Raw genomic sequence first — 7,491 nt, 5'->3', positions numbered from 1 at the left:
TTCCTTGTGATAAAGATGAATTGGTTGATGATGCTTCAGTTTTATATGTTTTGGAACCAGTCACTTGTGCTGAAAATAAATATGTTATTCATATTGCTACTAAAACTGATGAGTTTAAACTATTGTCTTCTTTATATACTTTGGGTTACATTGAATTTGATGTTTTGTGTAACCTAGATTGTTTGGAGGAGAGCCTTTTTAAATATGCTGATTTGCCTTAGTTTTCTGAACACACATATCATGTTATTGGCAGATATAACAACAAGGGACAATATATGATACATCGAGTATACATTCATAATAATATGAATTCTCCTTTTGTTGTACAAGATTATGATTGTTTAGAGGGCAGCCATAATAATACAAACATTTTCTCATGTTCCTCAAAGAAACAAGTTCACTTCCAAGAAGGGGAGCGTTGTTGGTTGCTATCTATGTCTGCTCAACCATCTATTCCTGCATTGTCTTTGATTAGTTCTAATCTTTTGCAGGATAGTGTTGACATACATCGTGTGCATTCGGATCATGGAGTCTACATGCTTGCTGAAATTTTTATGCGAGATGACATGCTAGAAACTTGGAAACATGGTCACGTTCTTTCTCACAATTATTTTAGTTTTCTTGGTCCTTGCAATCCTATTCTCCTTTATGTTGTGCAGGATCAGTTTCAAGCATAATCGATGCCGAGGACGACTTTTCGTCAAGAAGGGGAGGATGATGAGGACATGACACCCATGCATACGACCATGTTTGGTGCATGGTATGGAGGGGTAGGAGGCCAGCAAGGGTGTCTAAGTAAAGAAGGAGGCCCGAGGCTAATTCGGTTTGAGTCCCTGAGGTGGAGGCCCAAAGCAACTCAAGTTCGAGCCTGTCTCGGAGTCTAGGAGCAGCACGTACTAAAAATGACGCCCAGGTCGCATACGGTGTCCATTTTGGGTGTTCTTTATATGGATGGAAAGATAATTTCATGGAGCTTCCAATGGAACTGGTTCCACCTTAAAATTCAATGGGAGTCAACAGGAATCATCAAAACAATTGGACATCCAACAGAATGATTTTGAGTCTGCCTTGGCCTTCAGGACCCATCTGCCTTAAACTGGTCACCTAGGACGCATCCTAACTCTGTTTTCGACAATACACATATGGTTGGAAAGATAATTTTATAAGGAAGCCAATACAAGTGGTCTCACATCAAAAGCCCTTCAGAATCAATAGGAATCATCAAAACAAGTTAGCATCCAGAATCTGCCAGGGTGTTGCGACACCGTCTTTTGGTTCGTTGGACCGTGTATCGTGTTCGGGCCCATTAGGGGGCGCGTCTAGGGTAGGCGACGACCCTAAGACCTCTATAATCATATGCCGCCGCCACCATTAGGGTTTGGGTTTTTCTTAGATTATTCTGTCAAGAACAGTTTTGCCATTCATCGGTTTGTGAGACCCTAACTCCGTGAGATTAATCATTCATCTGCAATTTGGTTGTGTTCTTTCTTGTTCTTGCTTGTGTTCTTCATTGCGTAGGCAGGGATTAGCCTTCTTGGCGAGGTCAACCTGGTCCATGAGTTGGTTGATAACCAGAGGAGCTATGGTGCTAAGATTGCAGGGTTCGATCTTTTGATCTGAAGCCTGATCAGTGTGTCATTCTCCGCCAAAACGATAGTTACCTCTACCTGACAGAAGATTGGGATCCCCATCCCATTATTATCTTGATGAAGTTGGGCTTGCTTCGTTTTGCCTTTTACTTGAGTCAAGTCCTTGGTAAGGTGAGCCACTTCTTGCTTGAGTTGCTCATTCTCTATTACAACCTCTTATGTGCATGTATCTACAACAACTTTCTCAACACAAACTTGGTTGCACAAAGGTGAGTCTAAACATAAATCATTGCAAGAAGTAGAAGCATCCTTTTTAGGTATGTCAAAGATTGAACTTTTCTTTTTAGGTGCCTTGGTGAGGGTTGTACCGACGGCTTCAAGATTAGTAACTTTATTAGTTAGCTCATCACAATGTTTGCACATGGTTTCCATTTTAGCAAGCAAACTTTTATAAGCATCTTGTGAGCTAGCTAACTTTTCTTTAATTTTTCATTTTTCTTTACAAGTTGCTCATCAATGATTGTGCATGCATTTGTTGTTGCACTAGCCTCAAGTTGCTCAATTTTAGTAGATAGTTCAATATTGAGATTAGCAAATGTCTCATATTGTTCAAGCAAGGTTTTATATGCTTTTTGTGAACTATCTAGCTTTTCTGACAACATTTTTAGCTTCTTTTGTTGGTTAGTGCAAGCCTTAGCAAATTTAAGATTTTCTTGCACAAGTTCATTAAGAGAAGGCATTTCATCATCACTATCACTCTCACTAGAGGATGAGCTTTCGTTACCTCGTGCCATAAGGCACACATGAGAAGAGCTTGATGATGAGTGCTTGTGGCCTCGCCTCTTGTGATGGTCTTCTTCTTCACTTGAAGAATCATCCCATGACCTTATTGATGTGAGGGCTTTGTCCTTGCATGCCTTCTTTGTCTTGGGTGTGAGCTTGTTTGGACAAACTTCCATAAAGTGCCCCAACTCGTCGTATCCATAGCATCCTTTCTTTCTTTGCTCATTTCTTTGATTGGTGAAGATGAAATCTTGAATTTGGATGGGCACACCCTTGACATTGAGCCTTTGGATCATCTTCTCCACCTTGTTGATAAGTTTGATTGATTCTTCATCAAGATCAGAGGTGGAGGAGGAAGATTGATCATCATCACTTGAATCTTCATCATCCTCATCCTTATCTTCTTCTTCATCTTCACTTGAGGAGCTTGAGCTTGAGCTTGTCTCTACTTGCTTGCCCTTCATCTTCTTTTTCTCACTACATGCGAGAGCTTTGCCTTTGCTTGATGATGAGGCTTCTTCTTGACCCATATTCCATGACATTTCAAATGCCACTATCTTGCCAATGACTATGGTTGGGGTCATGGTGCTCAAGTCCTCCATGTTGTGAAGGATGGAGATGATGCTTGCATATTTCTTTTGTGGTAGAATAGAGATGATCTTCCTCACGATGTCCGCATCATCTAGCTTCATTAATCCTATTGAATGGAGCGCATTGATAATTAGATTCAAATGAGAATACATATCACGAACAAGCTCATCGTCATTCATTTTAAAGGAATCATAATTTTGTTTAGCTAGACAATGTTTTTGCTCATGGACATTAGTTGTGCCATCATGGAGCTCTTGAAGTTTTAACCAAATTTCATGTGTCATATTTAAAGTGAACACTTGGTTAAACACATCCGTGCTAAAAGATTTAAACAAGCAATTTCTAGCTCTAGCATTGAAATGAATTTATTTTTCTTCACTCTTTGTGGGTTTATCGAGATTCTTAATGGGTTTCATCCCATCACGAGTGACTCTCCAAACACTCAAATCTACCATCTCAAGGTGACAAGCCATCCTAGCTTTATAGTAGGGGAAGTTAGTGCCATCAAAGTGTGGAGGCCTAGAGGTATCCATCCCAACCACTCTAAATAGCGTTGGCTCAATGGCGGTGAAGCCAAAAGTCTAAATTGAGCCAACCTGGCTCCGATACCACTTGTGAGGGACTATGATGCCTAAGAAGGGGGGGGGGGTGAATTAGGCAACTTAAAACTCTAACTCTAAACTATGACCTCTTTTTCTATCCTTAGCAAAACCTATGCAAAAGATAAACTATCTAAATGTGCAACTATGGTTTTGCTAGTGTGTTGCTATCTCTATCGCAAAAGGAGTTATGCAAATAATATAAATGCTAAATCTAAAGAGTAAGGTAGAGATATGTAAACTTCTGTCGACGACTCTGGTACTTTTACCGAGGTATCGAGAAGTGCGCAAGCTTCCTCCTAGTCCTCGTTGGAGCCCCTCGCAAGGAATCCCATGCAAGTGCCAAGCTCCTGGTCAGGTAACTCCGTGGTTAGCCTCGAGCCTTCCCCATGCTCAAGTGGGTATCTGGTGTGCCTTTCGGCAAGCCTCTCTTAGACTGCTCCCTACTATCTTCACTATCAAGCTTTTGGCCAAAGCATCGCGGACCTTGTTCCCTTCGGTACACAGTGGCGGCCATACCACAAACATGGTTGGTGTGGTCTCACAAGACTACAAGCCCCACCGAGTACAACAATGGTGCATGCAAGCATCGAGTGATAAGAGGTGTGCAAACCTCACTAAACACTAGGCCTAAACCTAGAGCAAGCGCATAAGCGGTGGTCTAATTAACCTAAGCACTTTGCAAAGCACCTACGCTCCTAATGAATCACTAAGCACTATGCAAGTAGGGATCACTAAAATGGTGTATCAACACCCTTGGTATGTTTCCTTAGTTCTCCACATGTCAAATGGCGGGTTGGGGGATCTATTTATAAGCCCCATGGAGAAAGTAGCCGTTGAGGATGAAACCCAGCTTTCTACCATTGACCGGACGCTGCTGTCATCCTGATAGGACACGTCCGGTCACTCATAATAGTCATTTGGTCTTCGGCGCGATCAACTAATCGGACGCTGATGGCATCCGGTCATATGCCATCGGACGCGTTGGTTGCAACTGCGTCGCTCTGGAACCTCTCTAGACATGATTGGACGCTACTGTTCCCACATCCGGTCGATCATCCGCCAGCGTCTAGTCAGTGTTGAGATAGTGGATAGAGACAATGTCGCATCTAGTCACTTGAGTCCTCAGCGTTCGGTCATAGCCTCGCTCAGCGCTCGGTCACTGCTGCTGAGCTTGTTTCTTTATGATCTTGCGTCCGGCTTGGTTCCCATCTTTGTGCTTGGACTTTGCTTGATATCTTAGGTCTTCTCTTGTGCTTATAGGGTCTTGCTTATGATGTTGATCATGGGATCATCATGTCGCCTTTGTCCAAGTCACGTCTTGCACCCTATTGAACTACAAAACAATTACTTGCAAATTCATTAGTCCAATTTGGTTGTGTTGGTCATCAAACACCAAAATCCAAAGTAAATGGCCCTAGGGTGTATTTTCCTTACACTTAGTTCATATCTTTGAGGCTAGAATTGTGTAGGTTGTTGATCACCCTAGGTTTGCAAAAGCACATAGCTAGAGTAAATTTATTAAGGCCGCCTTTGTATCTAACCTTTTGCCTAGTGTTTGTGAGTTTGTAGAATTTTAATTTAGTATATTCACCTCCCTTAAGCTATCCAAATATCTTTTCCATACTAATGGGGACAACTAATCACACTTATGGTGCCCATTGGACTACAATTGTAAGATATTTAAAAAATATTTGAGAGACTATATCTCCTACAACTAAAAAGAACAAAGTATGGACACTTTTGGTGTGACAATTTAACTTTGCCTCATCGTCCTCCCCTCCCCCCGTGTGACCAAATTTCCTATTGTCACTCACCTCACCAGTCTGCCTGCATGCCATCTTTGCTCCATCACCCCGCTCAGGCATCGTGCCTCCCCATTGTGTGAGATCCCGCATGGAATCAGGCCAACGCATGAGATCTCTGCTCCATCTCCCCGCTCGCTCATGCACGCTGACACTTCCTCTCTCTCCCTACCCTCATGCCATCGCTCCATCACTGTGCTCGCCCATGCCATCACACTCCATGGCCCCCCTACCCTGATGTGGCTAGGGTATTCTGCCCCCACCCCCACCCCTGAGGCAGCACCACCATCGCTGGTAGCCACGATGCTGCTGCCGTTGCGAAGCCCTTCCTCTCTGCCCTTGTCAGCTCTGATTCATGATGTGCGCTCCACTCCTCCCTCTACCCAAGCTCTGGTGGCTCAACCCTGTGCTTGCGCTAGCATAGGGGCACTAGCCAAGGGAAAACCCTAGCGACGCGGTTGAGGCCTCTGGCGTGACCAGGTCCTCCTCTACTCCTCTCTCCCCATACATCACGTGGAGGAGGTACACATGAGCCCTGATGTGTGGAGGCATCGCGAAAAAGGTGAAAGGTCCTAATATGGCTAGAGGGGGGGGGGGTGAATAGCCTATTTAAAAATCTACAAATCAACTAGAGCAATTTGATTAGTATGACAAATAGCGAAATGCAAACTTGCTCTAGCTCTACAAGGGTTGTAAGCCACCTATCCAACAATTCTAGTTGCAATGATTACTAGGCACACAACTTGCAATGTTATTACTCACTAAGAGCTCTCAATCTTGCTACTCTAAAGAGCTCCACTAGATGAACTTAAAATAACAAAGCAAGCTCTCAATTCTAATTACACTAAAGAGCTTGCCACAACTAGTTTGCAAGAATATAAATGAGTGAGTAGGGTGATTATACCGCCGTGTAGAGGAGTGAACCAATTACAAGATGAATACTAAATCAATCACCGGGAGAATACCAAAGGGCAAGAGAACCAATTTTTCTCCAAGGTTCACGTGCTTGCCGGTATGCTAGTCCCCGTTGTGTCGACCAACACTTGGTGGTTCGGCGGCTAAGAGGTGTTTCACAAACCTCGTCCACACAATCGGACACCACAAGAACCTTCCCACAAGTGAGGTAACTCAATGACACGAGCAATCCACTAGAGTTACCTTTCGGCTCTCTCGGGGAAGGCACAAGACCCCTCACAATCACCACGATCGGAGCCAGAGACAATCACCAACCTCGCTCAATGATCATCTGCTCAAGCCGTCTAGGTGGCGGCAACCACCAAGAGTAACAAGTGAATCCCACAACGAAACACGAATGCCAAGTGCCACTAGATGCAATCACTCAAGCAATGCACTTGGATTCTCTCCCAATCTCAATGATGATGAAACAATGATGGAGATGAGTGAGAGGGCTTTGGCTAAGCTCACAAGGTTGCTATGTCAATGCAAATGGCCAAGAGAGTGAGCTTGAGCCGGCCATGGGGCTTAAATAAAGCCCCCACAAATAGAGCCATTGTACCCCTTCACTGAGCACAACTCGGGGTGACTGGATGCTCCAGTCAGTTCGACCAGACGTAGGACCCCAGCGTCCGGTCGCCCGATGCTTGCCACATGTCATCGACTTCAAACGCCGATCGCCCGATCTCAACGGTCAAGTGATGATCGGATGCGTCAGTTAGAAAGTGACCGGACATAGGACCCTAGCGTCGGTCGTTTCTAGTAAGGTTCCAAATGTGAAATTTTATGACCGGACGTTCGGTCATGCTCGACCGGACTCACCCGGGTCTGATCACTCAATGTTTCTTCTATGCTCCTCATGTCAGCGTACGTCAGCACTGACCGGATGCACCCTGCCAGCATCCGGTCACTCTTTGCGCCAGCATCCGGTCATAAGACCGAGACACGTGCTCACTGCTGCTACTGACCAGACTCAGGACCCTAGCATCCGGTCACTACGCCACCAGCGTCCAGTCACTCTGTGAACCCCTGTCTTTTCTATATAGGGCATCGGTGGTACCATCGGACTGTCCACACTCTATAGGCGGACACTCCACCGGTGAAGTTTCTAACCCTTGCTCAAATATGCCAACCACCAAGTGTATCACCTTGTGCACATGTGTTAGCATA

The sequence above is a fragment of the Miscanthus floridulus genome, chromosome 6, assembly GCF_019320115.1.
Source record: "Miscanthus floridulus cultivar M001 chromosome 6, ASM1932011v1, whole genome shotgun sequence".
In the NCBI taxonomy this organism is placed as follows: domain Eukaryota; kingdom Viridiplantae; phylum Streptophyta; class Magnoliopsida; order Poales; family Poaceae; genus Miscanthus; species Miscanthus floridulus.
The sequence above is the reverse complement of the archived record's forward strand: the minus strand, read 5'-3'. Positions refer to the sequence as shown.